The sequence below is a fragment of the Camelus dromedarius genome, chromosome 8, assembly GCF_036321535.1.
Source record: "Camelus dromedarius isolate mCamDro1 chromosome 8, mCamDro1.pat, whole genome shotgun sequence".
NCBI lineage: Eukaryota > Metazoa > Chordata > Mammalia > Artiodactyla > Camelidae > Camelus > Camelus dromedarius.
The window spans coordinates 83,705,325-83,722,346 of NC_087443.1; the positions used below are offsets into that span (position 1 = coordinate 83,705,325).

General features: G+C 46.6%; 1 pseudogene; it reads left to right on the forward strand.

The window, feature by feature from the left end:
* Window positions 1–14,567: 14,567 nt before the first annotated feature.
* On the forward strand, window positions 14,568–15,519 carry LOC105096477 (olfactory receptor 13A1-like; annotated as a pseudogene).
* Window positions 15,520–17,022: the final 1,503 nt, after the last annotated feature.

Here is a 17,022-nt window from a genome sequence, read left to right on the forward strand (position 1 = left end):
GACAATTACAGTGAGATACAGAAACTTTACTTTTATATATATATATATATGTGTATATATATATATATATATAACTTTCTCCTTTTTCTTCTTTATTTTTATACCTAATACATCCTTTTGTTTTAAAACCTCAACCATACATTGTCATATTTATTTTATATAATTTTATGTTTTTAAAGAATCTGTGGAGAGAAAAGGAAGCAAGTACATATTTATAGATTTTTAAAATATTAGCTGTGGTGTTTATCATTTCTGACTCTCCTCAGTTCCTCCTGTGGATCTGAATTACCATCTGGTTTCATTTTCTGACTACAATGCAGTTGTGTTGTCACACACCGCTTTGTGCTGTTACTGTCAAATATATTGCATGTCTAACAATAGAAGTATTTACATGTTGTTTTATGCTACTGCTTTTAAAATCAGTTAAGAGGAAAAGGAAAAGAAACATGCAGTTATATGGTCTTTTACAACTGCCTACCTAGTTACCTTTACCAGTACTTTCCCTTTGTGTGTGGATTTAGTATCACTAGCTTTCAGCCTGACCAACTTCCTTTAGTATTTCCTGCAAGGCAAATTTGCCAACATTGAATTCTCTCAGTTTTAGTTTACCCAGGAATATTTTTATTTCTCCTTCAGTTCTGAAAGATAGTTTTGGTGGATATAGTATTTTAGTTGACAGGGTTTTATGGGTTTTTTCCCCCAGTACCTTCAAAACATCTCCTCACTGTATTCTGGCATCTGTTGTTTCTGATAAAATGTCAGCTGTTGATCTTACTGTGGTGCCTCCTGCATGATGAGCTGTTTTTGTCTTGCTTCTCCCAAGATTTTCTCTGTGTTTTTGGCTTTCAGTAGTTTGACTATGAGGCATCTGGGTATAGCTCTCTTCATGCTTATCCTACTTGGATTTTGTTGAGCTTCTCAGATATGTAGATGAATGGTTTTCATTTTTAAATCAAATTTGAGTTGTTTTGGAATTGGTTCTTCAAAATATTTGTATGGCCTTTCTCTCCCTCTTCTTCTTCTGGCATTCCTATTATGGACATCCTGGCGTGCTAAGGGCTGTTCCGTGTTCCCCTGTGGCTCTGTTCACTTTTTGTCATTCTTTTTACTCTCTGCTCCAGATTGCATAACCTGAACCAGTCTATCTGCCAGTTCACAAATTGCTTCTGCTGCCAGCTCATATCTGTTGTTGAGTCATTTCTTGTGCATTTTATATTTCAGTTATTGTACTTTTTAACTAAAATATTTCCATTTGATTATTTTAAAAATAATTTCTATCTTCCTATATATATTCTGTATCTGATGTGACATTGTCAAGTCTCCTTTATTCCAACATGGTTTCCCTTAGTTCTTTGAATGTATTTATAGCTGTTGCTTTGAAGTCTTTGTCTGCCAAGCTAGATCCCACAGTCAGTTTCTAACATGTTCTTATTTTTCCGTGTATGGGTCAAGAGTTCCTATTTCTTTCACATCTCAAACATTTTTGTTGAAAATGACATTTGACATAGTATGTTGTAGCGACTCTGGATCCTGACCCCTCCCTCGGGCTGTTGTTTTCCTTTGCCTGCTGTTTGATGACTTGTATATGCTAGTTTAGGAAGATCTGTCTCACCTACACCATGTGGCCTCTAATGTCAATCCTTGGAGGGCACAAGGCTCAGGCCTGTACACGGCCTCCTGCCCACCAGCTGTAATTCTGGTTTTAGCTGGATGCTCTTTGGTTGCTCTCCTGGCTGGTCTGCCTTTACCGGTGTCACACCCAGCTCTTAGCCTCGCCTAGTTGATGAGCTCTGTGGTTACTTGTTATTGAGGTAAAATACACATTACATAAAAGTTTCTATTTTAACAATTTTTAAGCATGCAACTCAGTGGCATTAAGTACACTCACATTGTTGTGCAACTATCTCCACACTCCATCTCCATAATTTTTGTTTTTTTCAAACTGAAACTCTGTACTCATTGTGCTCTACTGTTGTTGACAATGCCAGTAAGATTCAATTTAAGTCAGACCCCTTTCTTTGCAAAGGAATGAGGCTGCCAGTCTTCAAGGCTTGCTCTAACCCCAGGGGAGCTCTTGCTACCTGTCTCTTCGCCTGGTTTCCCCTTTTAAATTTCTGGCTGATCTCCCATTTTGCTTGTTAGGGCTAGTGCCAGGACCTGACAGCCTCCTTTTAATTGCCCACCATTAAAATCTCCATTATTTTTGACAATATCCTTAGGCGTGAACTTTTCCACAACCTTTTCCAAACAGAATCAGTTGCCTTATGGAGAGCTATGGAGCTGTCTGTTCTTGTCCTACTCTGTCCCCTGGGCAGAATCTGCACCAGTGCACTGGAGCTGGGAGTGGATACAGTGGCTCATGTCTTCTGGAGTGACACCCCTTCTCTTTAAGTGGCACTGGATAGGAATGGTAACCCCTGGGTTTTTTTTTTTTTTTTTTTTTTGCTGGCTTTTCCTAGCATGGAACTCCTACCCTATGAGTGAGCTGGTCTGGAAGCAACTGGGTACTAGTACTTCTGTCTGGCTATAGCATGACTAGAGCTTCCTCTCTGTGGAAGGGTGCTGTGAATACAGGCTGGTTAGTCTGCTCATCTGTGCCTGCTTGGAATAGAGCTTCTGCAACACAGAGCTGGAGGATGATGAAAAATGTTAAAGGGTTTCTCTTCCTTGGATGAATCCATGGCTATAGGAGGGTGAGCTGGATGTAGGGGGAGAGGAAGCCCACGTTCTTGGCCATACCTGCCCAGAGTAGACCTTCCATCACACTGAGCTGGTTGGGGAGGGGAGAGGATCATGACTCAAATGCCACACACTTTCACTGTTCTTATCAAGATTTAATAGATTTTCCTGAGGAAATTTTTCTCCATTTCCATGTGCCCTTAAGACAATTTCCAGAGACTTTAAATGTTTGTTTTTCTAACTTCCACCAATTAAATTTTCCTAACATCATCATTCCAGAAATCTCATCCCCAAAAGAAATCTAGTTTCTTGAATTGATGTTTTCCTTGGTTTTGAAAAATTCTTGATTATGTCTTTGCTTATGTCCCCCTCCCCCTCTGTTTTCCTCTCCTCTTCTTTTGGGATTCTAATTACACATGCATTATTCATTTTCACCTTGTCCCACATAGCTTCTTGGGTGTGGCTGATGCTGGAGGAACTGAGGCTGGAGGGAGCAGACAAGCAGAGAATCCATCAATACCCTTTGTTTTGTGTCAGTCTCAGTCTATGGATAGTGACTCTGTCAGCTAGGAGTGCCTGGGGCACTCACCTGGGCACGTACTAATTGTGGCAGACCCACAAGGCATTTCCCTGACCAGGCCCAATGCTGTGGCTGGACCAGCCCTTGTGCTTCTTACTATGATCCAAGATGCACCTCCACAATACCATTAGAGAACTTCGAGAAGACAAGGTTTATTACTCTCAGATCCCAGAGGTGCCCAGCAAGTCTGGGCTGTAGTGAGTTCATAGGTAGTTCATAGGCACATATCTTGGGTTCTGCCTTTATAGGGGCTGGGAGGGTGATGTGTTTCACAGGTTCACTCTTTATTGGTGAATTTAAAATATAAGAGTGAGAATTAAAGTACAAGAAGGGAAAAGCAAGGTCACTCAAGTGAATAATTACCTAGGGCCACAGGGGAACTTCGCGAGTGTGATGCCTGGCTCTTTATGTAGGTGTGTAGTTGGCCATGTGTTTATTCAAGATAGATGTCTTTGACACTGATCCCTCAGCAATCAGAAACTTAATGTCAGGCACTGACAGTATAATTTTAAGATCTAATTACCGGTCCCTTACACTATACCTTTTTATTTTAAAATATCCATATTTCATGAGAGAACTACCAGGGAGAGGAAATGGAGCTGGCCTCATATACGGCTTTACCGATGAGGAGAAAGGAAGCCCACGGTCCACCTTTCACCAACTAACAAAGTGCTACTTCATTATGAGTTTCATGGGTCCCATGCATGGTTCTCTTGCAAGATCATGGGGAGAGATGGTGAGCATCTGGGGCCAGATTCAGGCTTTCCTGAATCTCTGGCCACACCCTCATTTTCTCACCCTAATTTCCAAGACATGAAAATTGTACTGAAGATGTACAGAAGCTTAGATTTGGGTGCAGTTCTATACCTCTTGTGGAAAGATTGATTGTTTAGAAATCAGGCAACCAGAGGTGGGGTGTGGCAGGTGGGCAAGATGGCTGAAAGTGGCCACAAGGTTCAGACTCCCTGTTATAAGATAAATAAGCCATGGGGATGCAGTGTACAGCATGGCGACTAGAACGAATAATACTGTCCTGCGTATTTTAAAGTTGCTAAGAGAGGAAAATCTTAAAAGTTCTCATCACAAGAAAAAAACCCTGTGTAACTGTGTGTGGTAATGGATGCTTAGGAGACTAATTGTGGTGATCATTTCACAATATATACAAATATCAAATCATTATGTTGTATACTTGAAACTAATATAATGTTGTATGTCAGTTATACCTCAATAAAAACAAAAAGTCACTGCAAGAGAAACAAAGTGTGAAGGAAAAGCCGGGCTGGGCTAACAAGCTAACTCACAAAATCCAAGTGTAACAAGTCTCAGATCACTGATCTGAATTCTGCTGGGCTAACTCGTAAATCTAAGTTAATTAGTGTTGGTTTCCTGATTCCCTGTTCATGTTTTTTGTTTTTTTTGTTTTTTTTTTTGTTTTTGTTTTTTTTGCTAGCCAGCTGGATTTTCAAAGAGCTATATCTGGCTTTGGAATGTTAGCTTGCTGCCTCCCTGCCTCCACTTTTGTGATAATGACGCTGCTAAAGCTGTTCCATGCCTGTTGGCCGAATACCCCAAGCTTGTACTTTACCCTGTAAAACCTCACATGCACGTCTTGGAGGTGCTCAGAGCTTTGGAGCAGAAGCCCCGTCTGAGCCTGCCAGCGGCGTAATACATCTGAGTACTCCAACCCTCCAAGTGGTGTTTGTTTCTTGGCTGGCCTGTCATTTCCGTAACAAAAGAAGGCTGCAAGCAAGTTTGGTGCACGACCTCATGCCTGTAGCAGCAGGATTCTCTATCCATGGAAACAGGCTCTTTAAGAGGCAGAGGAGGCTGGTTTGCAGTGTCAGCTCCACGGTAGCCAAATAAGAAGAGATGTCTTGAGTGACTCTTTGGACTCTAGATTCTAAGTGCCAAACAGGGGTAGTAACACTGTTGGCTTCCCCAAATTGTTTTTTTTTTTTTTTTCATTCCAACTTTAACTGTGCCTGAGCTCAAGGTAGTTGTGGGAACTTATTCTCTGAGAACTATACTCCAGGAGACAGACTTTGCTTTAGAAATGGCTGTCAGAGGTCTGAGGAGGTATCAGGAAAAAACAAAGAGGAAAAATGGAGATCTTAAAGGCCAAAGAAAATAATTCTTAATCCCAAAATGTGTACACAAAATCAAGTTCACAGCTTTTGAGATCTGCCTAGATCAGAGGGGAAATATTCTAATTGTTACCAAGTCAGGGAGATTATCTGTGAGACAAAGATAATTGACAAAGGAGAAGAGAAAAATCTAACAAGGGGAATAGGCCTGCCTCCCCAAGATGAAGGCTCCCAAACACTGCAGACAGGGAGTTGACAGCAAGATCCACAGGAGAACTTCTGCTCGGTGACCAAAGCAATTCCTCAAGAGGGTGTCAGACAACTTGAACAGACATGAAAGGGCAAGACTTGCAAGGTCAGCATAAGATGCTACAGGCGTCATTCTTTGAAGACGAGTCAATTAGTCACCAATGATTTACTCAGGACCCCCTGCAGAGTAGCCATGGATGTGGTGGTGGCCTTTGGTACTGGCCGTGGTGCTGAGAGCTGTGCTGGCCATGGTGCTGAAATTGGTGCCGGGCGTAGAATTGTCCCTGCATTGTTCAAGAATCAACTGTATATCTCAAGAAGGTTGGTTTAAAATCCTCACCAAACAGGAAAGAATGCTGAATAATATGCACATTTGGCTGAAACACAAACATATTGAAGACAATTATGGGATTTGGGCTAAAATCCAGTAAGGATAAACAGCAAATCTTATCTACAGATTTTCAAAACTAGAAGATAAAATGGAAGTGTAAAAGGAACGTTTTATAGGAAATTTAAGCAACTTATTAACTTGCTCAAATGTGGAAAAAGTAATAATACATGTAAAAGGATACAAAAATACTTTAGGAAAAGATCCATATTATCACGAATAAGTTTAATATGATGTATTATTAGTAGATTAGATTAGTAGATTAGTAGATTATTTGTAGATTATTTGATTAGTAGATTAGCATAATTAAGACAAAAGAACCTCAGTTGAATTGGTCTGAACATAGGAAAACTTCCACACAGGTGTGAGGCTGTAATGGCTTTGCATTGAAGGAGAATGTGGCGGTGGGGGTGCTGCTGGAGAGACAGTCTTCAGGGAATGGCTGACCTTGCCCTTACAGTGGGAAGCTCTTGTTGCTTGAGTATCTCTGCAACATGTAATTGGTAGGAAGCTTTGCCCATGAGCCCTTGAGCCACATTTAATTGTCCCTGAGGGCTTTCTCTTTGAGTTTGCCACCCTAGCGTCCCCAGGACGAACACCTGCCCTTGATCTTGGAAGCACAGAGGTTTACTTGAAGGTCAGTTGAACCTCAGCCCAGAGGTGTAGTCAGGAGACTCACCTCATGCAGGACAGAGGGCATCTGTGGTCACTGCAGTGCTTCTTTTGTCTCAAGCTGCCTTCCAAGTATCCACCAAGGCTGCTGTGAGCAGACAAAGGTGAGTTAAGCATGGCCATTCCACCCTCTGAATCGTTAGGAGAACAAATATTTATTTCACAATGAAAATGGAGTTTTGCCACAGTTCTTGAAACATAGTGTGGAGTTATGGAACCACATTCTAAGTGAGTTAATACTTCTTCAAGTGTTTTTGGAAGTGATTAATCAAAGATAAGGATATGTTGCAGAAAGATCGGCCCCCGTGCCTGATGAGGGGAACTGAAAGTCAGAGACAGGATCTTAGAGTTTAGAAGAAAGAGGCAGCTTTACTGCTTTGCCAGGCAGAGGGGACTGATGGCTGGCTAGTGCCTTCAAGACTGTGAGCCCACCTTGGGGATGGGGCAGGGTGGCTATGTAGCCACAGCTCAAACAATAAAGCATCCACAATCATCAACAGAATTATTTTCTTCTTCTAAGACTCAGAGTGGCGTCACGGTGTCTCCAGGTGGCCGATTCTATAGAGGCCAGTGGTTGTCACTCTATCCCTTTATCTTAAAAGCGCCCAAGGCAGGGTCTTGGTAATTCAGGCAATTTTGTAAGGTTACAGTCCCATGACCTTCTCTCTGGAGAACGATTCAGAGGCCAAGCATGATTATTACTTTTGATTATTGGAATAAAGTAGAAACAGTAAAATTAATAGCTTTATTTTAACAGTGGGCCTGGATCTGTGAGTAGCAACCAACTAAACGGTGGTTAGTTGACCACCGTTTTAAGGGCAAGCATGAGAATAAGCGATCTGTTAGCCTAAGTGCGCCGGTTTATTAATTCTCCTTCAGATACATTGGAAAAGTCTGGTGTTATGTTCATTATGTAAAAATCATAAGTCAATCTTTATCTTCATGACTAGTGAATTTATTTGTATATGTTATTTTCACCCTATGTCCAAAACCTGATTTTCTCACTTGCCTGCTTTGCTGATAATACTGCTTTTGAAATGAAACAAAGAAACTTTGAAGAATCTAACATCCAAATCCATGACTAGACAAGCCTTCGGCATCCTCTCATTCAGCCACAGCCTCCAGAGAGAACCATGAGAAACTGTCACAGACAGCAGCCCCTGCCCCTGCATCAACAGACCAGCATTTGAGGCCTCCCAATTAGGGGAAAATATTGACCCAGTCACACCAGTGCTGGCCAAGCCCCCTGCAGCAGAGTCAGCACTTGGATGACTGAAAGCCACCTAAATAAATTATCGCCGCCCTTTGACCTTAAAATCAGTCAAGAGAGAAAGTTCAGAGGGGCTAGACGTGTGATAATAGGGCCATGGTTGTAGAGTGGGGCACGGAGCTTCCACACTGGGGCTGATGAGGCCCTGGAGGCATCTCAGCCTGGGACACAACGCAGCTCGAAGGCAGCAAATTCTGGCTGGGTCTCAGCTCTCACGGGTGTGGAAGTCGGGCCTGCCAAAATCGTTTTCCTTCTCACTGCCTGTGGGCTGTTGTGAGGCTGCTCCAAGCCCTCATGAAAACACTGCCTCATTGATGCAGGAAAAACGGACGTGGGGCACAAGAAGGGCCACGTCCCAGGCTTCGGTTGAGTTGCTGGGACGTGCCCTGCCAAGTGTGGGTCCTTGGCTTCGCTCAGGAAAGAAGTCAAGAGCGAGCCACAGTTGAGTGAAGGTAGATTTATTCAGAGAGATACACTGAAAGGCAAGAGAAAGGCCACGAGGTGTGGGGGTGGGTGCTCAGATTAAAAGTAGGTGCACACCCCACGAACAGAGTGCGGGCCGGCTCCAAATGGTGGTGTGGGGTGGAGAGAGAGAGGGGTGGCCCTGAGGGGCAGTGTTGCCCTTTTTTATGGCCTTTAGAAGCTTCATATGCAAATAAGTGGAAGGACCAGTCTAAGTGGTCTGGGGAGGGGGCTGGGGTTCCCAGGAAGTTGGCCATTTCCCACTCTTTGACCTTTTGCACTAGCCTTGGGACTGCCGTGGTGCCTGTGGGCATATTATTCACCATGCTTATATTACAGTGGGCGTGTAATGCAGCTCAAGATCTGCTGGAAGTCATGTCTCCCACCATCCTGAGCCTCAAGGCCTGCTGGGGGCTGAACCTTTCACCGTGTTGATGTTAGTTGCTGTGGCGCTCCCTGAGTGGCTGTGCCCTGCCCCTTCCTGTCTCATCATTTCTGCACCTTCAGCATCCTCTCTTACGTGGGGCAGCCTCACAAGCCCAGCTCTGCCCTTCTCTGGATGGGCATTTCAGAGCCCTGGCCCTGCTCCCGGAGAACAGCCAGGATGCGTGGGAAGGGCCCTCAGTGTGGAGCCAGGGAACGCTTTGCCTGGTCCTGCGTGTGCTGTGGGGGGGGGGGGAGCACATGACTTATCCCCTCTGGATGTCAGTTCCCATATCTGAAATAAAGGGATAAAATACCTCTCATGCCAGCAGGCAAGAAAGGCATCAAAGTAGTCTTTGTTCAGGCCAGTGGACAGGAATCTGACCGATTATTGAATTTTTTTTAAAAGAGCCATTCTAATCTTCCCTACAGGGTATATGAAGTGTCACACAGAGAACACATGGATTTCAACAGGTGGGTTGACCAGAGCAAGGCAGCCTCACAGGCCAGGTTCAGGCAGGGGTGGCCAGTGTCCACTGGGGTGAAGTTCCCGGTAGATCCCTTACAACCTGTGATGCGGCTTCCACAGCGACCCTAGAGAAAACTGGGACACACTCCTTAGTACGCATCAGGGCTGGAAGTTTCCCCCACGTCAGCGGACTCAGCCATGACCACTCGGTGCAGATAATCAGAGGAAAGTCACTGTTTTTCCCTCTGCAATTAGCAAGTAATCCATGCGGAAGACTTAGAGACTTTGTAAAAGCCCTTTGTCTGGTCCAGCTTTTCCTCACCCACCGATTTTCAGCAGTGACTGGTGATGCGTGTGTCCCTTTCCCCTGATACTCACTACTGCATTTCTCTTCTCCCAGATTTATTAATGCAGATACAGATTCATGGAATTCACTCAGTGGAGTTTAGTCCTTTACTATCATTCTCAAATTGGCTCATATTTTACCAGCTGGAACCCTGCCAGGCTGGTTCTGCCTTCTTGTGATATATTGTGAGCAATTCCTTAAGCAGTTGCCTAGTTTTTGGCCCCCCAAAAAAGCTATTCTGAGCCCATCTTGTAGTTTCTTCGCCCTAGTCCTGGAACTGGCCCCGGCCCTTTTACTGGGGACTGTTCTTTAGGAACAGATGTTTGGATGCTCACGGCTCCTCTGCTGTCCTTGTCTCAAGTTTTCTCAGTGGACGCAGGTAGGAAGGTGTGTGTGGGTGTCACATATAAACAGTCACACTTACTCCTATACTTGTCTATCCAGTAAAATGTGAATTCACATGACAGTGGTGATGGTTTCACAGGTATAAACACAGGTGAAAACTTCTCAAATTATACGTCAAAGAGCTACTTCTTAAACATGAGTTCACTGTGATGTTTCCAACTCTAACAGCACACGCTCAAGGCCTCCTAGTTGGACGACTTTTCCCAACAGTGGCTCCCATCATACTCAATAGACTTACACATTTGCTGAGGCCTGGGACACACAGAAAGTAGTTTCAGGGTGAATAACCTATGTCATCGTTCAAAGCAAAGGTAATAACTGAATTTAGACTTTCTTTGCAGTTGTTAAGGCAAATTTACGTAGAATGAAACGCATGCATCCACATTAACCTTTTGACTGTTTTGACGATTGCTTGTGCTACGTAACCCAACTCTGTCAAATGCAGGACTTTCCTTGACCCAGGAGTTCTGCACTGCTCCTTCGTGGTCAGCCCCATCCAGGCCCTCAAGGGCAAGCACAGACCTCATTTTTTCTGTCATAGATGAACTTTGCCTGTTCTAGAATGTCTTACAAATAGAGTCACATATTATATTTTCTTTGAGACCAGCCTGTCCTTCGTTCCCTTTGGTTTTGAGATTCAACAGTGTTGTGTATTTAGTTCAATCCTTTCTGTGGCAATGTTCAAATTTACGAATATACCTCGGTTTGTAAATCCATTTTCTTGTTGATGTTCCAGATTTGGGCTATTATGAATAAAGGTGCCTTGAATATTCTCAATCAAAAGTTCTCAAGCGCATAGCTTTTCATTTTTCTCTGGTAGATACCTGGGAACAACATCACTGTGGCATAAGGTTCGTGTACATTTAGTTCCTGAGAAACTGTTTCCCAGAGTGGTGTATAATGTTACGTCGTTCCTAGCAACATGAATCCTGATCGTTCCGGGTCCTCACCAGCCTTCATCCGTGTTGTGGGTCTCTGAATCGCACTGTGATTTTAATTTGCATTCCCCTGATGACTGACGCTGTTGAGAACACTTTTAGGTACTACCCGCCATCCACATGTCTTGTTTTGTGTATTGAGCTTTGTGACTTTATTTTTCAGTTGTAGGAGGTTTCGATAGTCTATGTAGAAGTTTTAAGTCGGCTATATGTTTCCTTCCAGCTGTGGTTTTCTCTGCACTTTTTAGTAGTGCTTTTTGATGAGCAGAAGGCGTTGACTCTGATGAAGTCCAATTTATCAATGAACTGTTTATTGTTAGTGTTTTCTGTGTCTTGTATGAGACATTTTGCCTAGTCCCACGTGGCAAAACTTTTATCCAAGGTTTACGTATGAAAACTTTATAATTTTACCTTTTCTTAGGCCTGTGAGTAATCTTGGATCCACTGTTATGTACAGTGTAAGGAGGGGTTGCTGTCTGTCTTTTAAATTTGCAATTCCAGTACTCCCAGCATCATTTGTTGAAAAGCCTTTCCTTTTGCCATTACACCTTTAGCAACTAATTAAAACATCATTTGACTGCACGTATGTGTGTGTGTCTACTTTTTGATACTCATTCTATTGATTTGTTTCATTAATTTGTCTATCCTAATGCGAAAGTCAAACTATTTTAATGAGAGTAGCTTGTTAAGTGCTGAGGTTAGAAAGTGTAAGTCCTCCAAATCTGGTCTTTTCAAGACTATTTTGGCTGTTCTATGTCCTTTTCGTTTCCATATAAATTTTAGAATTAGCTTGTCAATTTCTGTTTAAAAAAAGGCTGCTGAGATTATGACTGAGATTACGTTAAACCTGTAGATCACATAAAGGGAAACTGGCGTCTCAGTTAATGTATCTCTTCATTCATTACAATTATATTTTTCTTTAGTCATTGTATATACTTATAAAAGCAGTTTTAAAGTTCTTATCAACTAAGTGCAAAATCCTGGGGTCAGTTTATATTGATTACTTTTTACTTGTGTATAGACTACATTTTCCTGGTTTGGTTTTTTCCCCCAGCATGTAGCAGTATTATTTTCAGTGTATTCGATGTCATGGACAGTACATTGTAGAGATCATGAGTTCCAATGGCTGACTTTTGTTCTACACACTTGGTTGGAATGAAACCCATGCTCGTTCTGCTCTCGGCTGCAGCTGGAGTCTCTGTTCCGTTCTTTCTGTTTCCCAGCTGTTGCTTTCCTGGAGTCTTAAACACACACACACACACACATTTCAGGGCCAGGATCTTTATGTGCAGATTTGGGGCACTACACTTCGTGGCTCCCTCCTTTCCAGACTTCCCACCTCATTTCCAGCCAGGTTGGGGTTCCTGAAGTCCCTGTGCAGCTCAGACTTCAGCTTGCCTTCTACAGGACCCACATCTTCACGGGCTTGGGAGTAGCCTCAGGTGAGAAGCCGTAAAACAGAAATGTCCAGAAAGACCCCCCTCCCAAAGTGGACCCCAGCCCGACATCCACCTCCGTTTAAGTGCTCTTCGATGCCTTCAAATGGCTGTTTGAACATTTTGACTAAGGATTATGATTGTTAGCTGCAGAATGGCCAGTGTGACCACTGCACTGTCGCTGCTGGAGGCAGAACCTGCCTGCCCACTTCTGTGCCTGTACCCTATGGACTGTGATGCAGACACTGGAGTTCCTAGATTTCCTTTGGTTAGGGTTCTTGTTGTGACTTAGATTTTGCTGGTGAGAGGTGCTGCTGTGAGATTTCCCAGTAGTGACGAGACGGAAGCATCTTTCTATTTCTGTGACGGCAAGGAAGCACGGTCAGATGGGCATACTGCCTGCGTGGGCCAGAGCCGGCATCCATGCACCTTCAGCGCAGATGGGGCGGGGGGTGGCAGTGAGGTGGCAGCAGCAGCAGAACCCTGCCTTCTGTGTTGAAGCCACCACGGTGTGGTCTCCAGAGGTGCCAGGGATCTGCCTCCATCGGTTCCAATGATTTCATAGTTCCCGATGCCCTTGGTTGAAACTCTCTAGTTAAATCCCTTGACTAGTAAGGATGGCATTTGGGGTCAGTGAAGAGCCCAGGCTGGTCAGGAAAGTCACTCGTTCATTCATTATTCAAACCTTGAGTGAGAAGCACTCTTTGTTGGTTGAACTCAGGTCGGCACTGAGATAGGAAGAAAAATAGGCTGTGGCCCCTACTGTGGAGAATCCTTTCGAGAAGAGAGTCAGTCCTTGAAAGCACACTGGAGCATTTCAAGGGCTGTGATGGAAACTGAGCAGCAAAACTCCTGTGCGGCAAGCGGGGAGGAGGTGGGCTTCCCCGAGCGGGTCCTGCTGTGATACACCTTGAAGGCTGAGCTCCCTTTTGCCTTGAGCAGTGGATGAGGTGGAAACCAAATGGCATTTCCATGGAAGGAGCCAAGTGAAGGGCCGGCACATGCCAGGGTCCCGGGGTCCCGGATTAGCAGGGTACCGATGACTCATGAGAAACCCTGCAAGGGGGCCCCTGGGGCTGTCTCTAGACGATGAGCACCAGACTCACTTGGGGGCTCTGGTACGTATCAGTCAGCTTCAGGGAGGGCAATGAAGTGCCAGGATCAGGTTTTCTTCCTAGGGCATCACCGTGGATCAGTGGGGAGCATATGGAAGGGTGTTGGAGGAGAAAATTGGCCATCCAGGAGGTAAATACATAACTGTGGATGGGAGGCGGGAGTGTCTGTGAGCATTGTGCAGACAGCTTTGCCAGCAGGCCTCGGGGACCAGTGGATGAAAGGTAGGAAGACCATCACTGGTTCACTGAACAAATGTATTCTCACAGCCTCCTATGGCCAGGAGCTAAAGCTTGACTTGGCCCAGGGAGGCCCCACAGCCACAGAGCCTAGACTCAGGACTCTGGGTAGCTGGGTGACTGGGAGGGTGGGTGAGTTACCCTGTGCTGATGTAAAAACCACAAGACAGACACGTTTGGGGCAAGGGCCTATGGTTCAGGTTTGGGTGTTGAGTTTGAAAGGACTGTAGCTCAAGGCAGAGCTTGGGGTTCACAGGTCTGGGGTTTGGAGGGGGTCTCTGGAGTGGTAGATATGAGTGATGTCAGAGAGAGGGCAGTATCAACCACAGGAGTAACCCTGGAGCACAGGGAGAGTGGGTGCAGAAAAGGTGCGGAATGACCAGCCACAAGGAATCACATACATTGGAGGGGAGAGGAGAATTGGGCCCACTTGGAACAGCTGAAAAGGAGCAGTGTGTCCACCAGAGATGGGGCTGGAGGGGGGAGCACTTGGGGTGGGGGAGAGGCACAGCCACGTTGCCATGGTAACTGGAACCGGCTCCACGTGGCTCACCTATAGGGAAGGCAAGGATGGGGCTGGTCCCCACAGCACACATCTAGAGGGTAGAGCTTCTCAAGGTGGGAAATAAAAGAAGTAAATGAAGATACGTGGCTTTCAGTAGAGTGTTGGGGTGGAGGGGAAGGAAAAACTCGGGCTCCCGTGTGGAGTCGGGTCCCTCCTTCCCCGTCCAAGAGCAGGCTGTGTTCCACTAGGTCACCTGGGAGAAGTCTGATGCCAGCTTCACGTAATCTCTTGTCAGAGGGCTGTGCACACATGGAGAAGGGCCTGGGAGCTGCTCCCAGCCAGGCCGCAAAGTCCAGTCAGACGCTGGTGACAGAGCTTGTGCTTCAGGGCTTCTCGTCGCATCCAGGGCTGCAGCTGCTCCTTTTCGGCTGCTGCTTTTCCCTGTATGCCATGGCGCTCGCGGGCAACGCTGTGACCATCACTGTGGTCAGCTACAGTGCCAGCCTCCGCTGCCCCATGTACTTTTTCCTGTGCAATCTGGCCACCATGGACTTTGTCTGCATCTCGTCTGTGCTGCCCAAGGCACAGGCAAGCCTGGCTTCCGAGGAAGACACCATCTCCTTCCCGGGCTGCACGACCCAGCTCTTCTTCCTGGTCTGGTCCACGACTTCCGAGCTGCTGCTGCTGACAGCCATGGCCTATGACGGCTATGTGGCCGCCTGCCACCCACTGCCCCACGGCTCCAGGGTGAGCCCGCAGCTGTGCCGGACGCTGGCCACGGCACGTGGGTCGTCTGCGCCCTCAGTGCCTCTGTGCACACCGGGCTGATGGCACGGCTGTCCGTCTGAGGCCCCGACGTCCTCACACACTTCTGCGAGATCCCCTGCTCCTGCTGCTCTCCTGCAGCCCCACACTCATGAACAGCATCATGGCCGAAGCCTTCTACAGAGTCGCAAGCTTCCTGCTCACCCTGGCGTCCTGCGGCTGCATCACCACCAGCGCCCTGCACATCCGCTTGGCCGCGGGCAGGCAGCGGGCGTTCTCCACCTGTTCCGCCCACCTCCTGGTGGTCCCCGTGCACTACTCGGCCGTGCTCTGTACCTGCATCAGCCTGGCCTCCAGCGACAACCCCAAGAGAAGCAAAGTGCCAGGAGTGCTCTGCACGGCGCTGAGCCCCACCCTGAATCCCCGAATCTACTCTCTGAGGAACACAGAGGTCAAGCACGCCCTGGGGAGACTCATCCCCCTTTCTAGACGTTAATGGTGACGTGCAAACCCTGCTCAGCCTGCAGTCCCCAGCTTTGCCCTGAGACCAGCTTGGAGGAGGGAGAGCTGACTATCTCCTTGTGGAGCAGTTACCCTGGGGCTGGGGCCCTGTGTACCCGATAAGGCCTCAGCTGCAGAACAGTGGTCCCAGGTCCTGGGAGGGGCTCTTCCTGCTTCCAGGTAAATGACTCACCACCCCTGCTGACCCCCAGGAACCTGACCCTAAGACTGCCTCGAGGCCTTTCTCAACTCAGCTCTCCCTAGTGTCCCAACCTGGCATACACTGACTGGGTCTGTTTCACTGCCCCCACCACTGCCTTCACCTTCTGTGGTCTGTGCACAGGCCCTCTATCATTACATGGCCGGGCCCTGGTCTTCAAGCCAGCTAACCTGCCACTTTCCTCAGCTTCCTTCATCTTGACCCAAAAGACCCCTCCCTCTGCCTCCTGCAGCTGGTTGGCTGGCATCACATGGCCTGTCTTCTGATCTGCGTGGACCTCACGCGACCTGTCCACATTCCACCTGGCCTCATACAGCCTGTGACCATCATCCTAGGCCTCTCACAACCTGCCTTTCATGAGTAGGACACAATTTTGATGAATAATTCTCTACTTTCAGGATCAGAGAAATGCAAATTGGCACCAGAATTAAATGCCATTTTACGCCCATTCGGTGGGCAAAGATTTAGAAACCCACTAGTAGTAAGCGTTCTGACTCAACAGGACCAGGTGGACAGGCTGGTGAGAGTTAAATGGGTTCAAAGGTAAGAAGTGAAGTGTTGTCATGGATCCCGTCGCCCCTGCACGCGCCTGGCCTGGAGGTGTTCTGCATGGTGCTCCAGGCAGCACTTGTGAGAAAAGCCTCTGAGCAGCAAAACCATGGGACTCATCTGATGGGTGGTGGACAAGCCGTGAAGTCAGCGACCGGCAGCCACAGCCCACAGGACTCAGAGGGGTAGCAACAGAATCACTTCCAGAAATTTGAAAATAAGAAAAATGAAACAATATGAAAACACAAGAAAGAAAACTGCAGTGAATATGGAAGGCAGACTTGGGACAGTGGCAGGGCAGGATGGAGGTGGGCAGACGCAGGCGGAGGGGAGGTGGCAGTCCTGGGTCAGCATTGGGCTGGACCTTATGATGTAGACATGGAACCCTCATACTTTCTTTTCAACGTATGAAATACGATACTGAAGATGAAAAGGGACAACGTTGCTTTAGGCTTTTTCCTCTTTCTTCCTCTCTGGCGCCCTCTGGTGGGCCCCACAGAGGCCAGTCCTCCCTCTGGGTCCGTCCATCCTCCGCAGGCACCACTGCCCTCGCTGCCAAGCACCCCCACCACCGCGGCACGCTGGCATCTCTTTTGGAGTCTTGCTAAGCCGAAGCCACCTGCACCGAATTTAGGAGGGCTCCTTCCTCCACCCAGCAGGGCTGACACGTTGGCAGGCAGGAAAGCAGCGCTGCTTGCTCCCCGAGAAACAGCAGCTCAGAGATAAGAG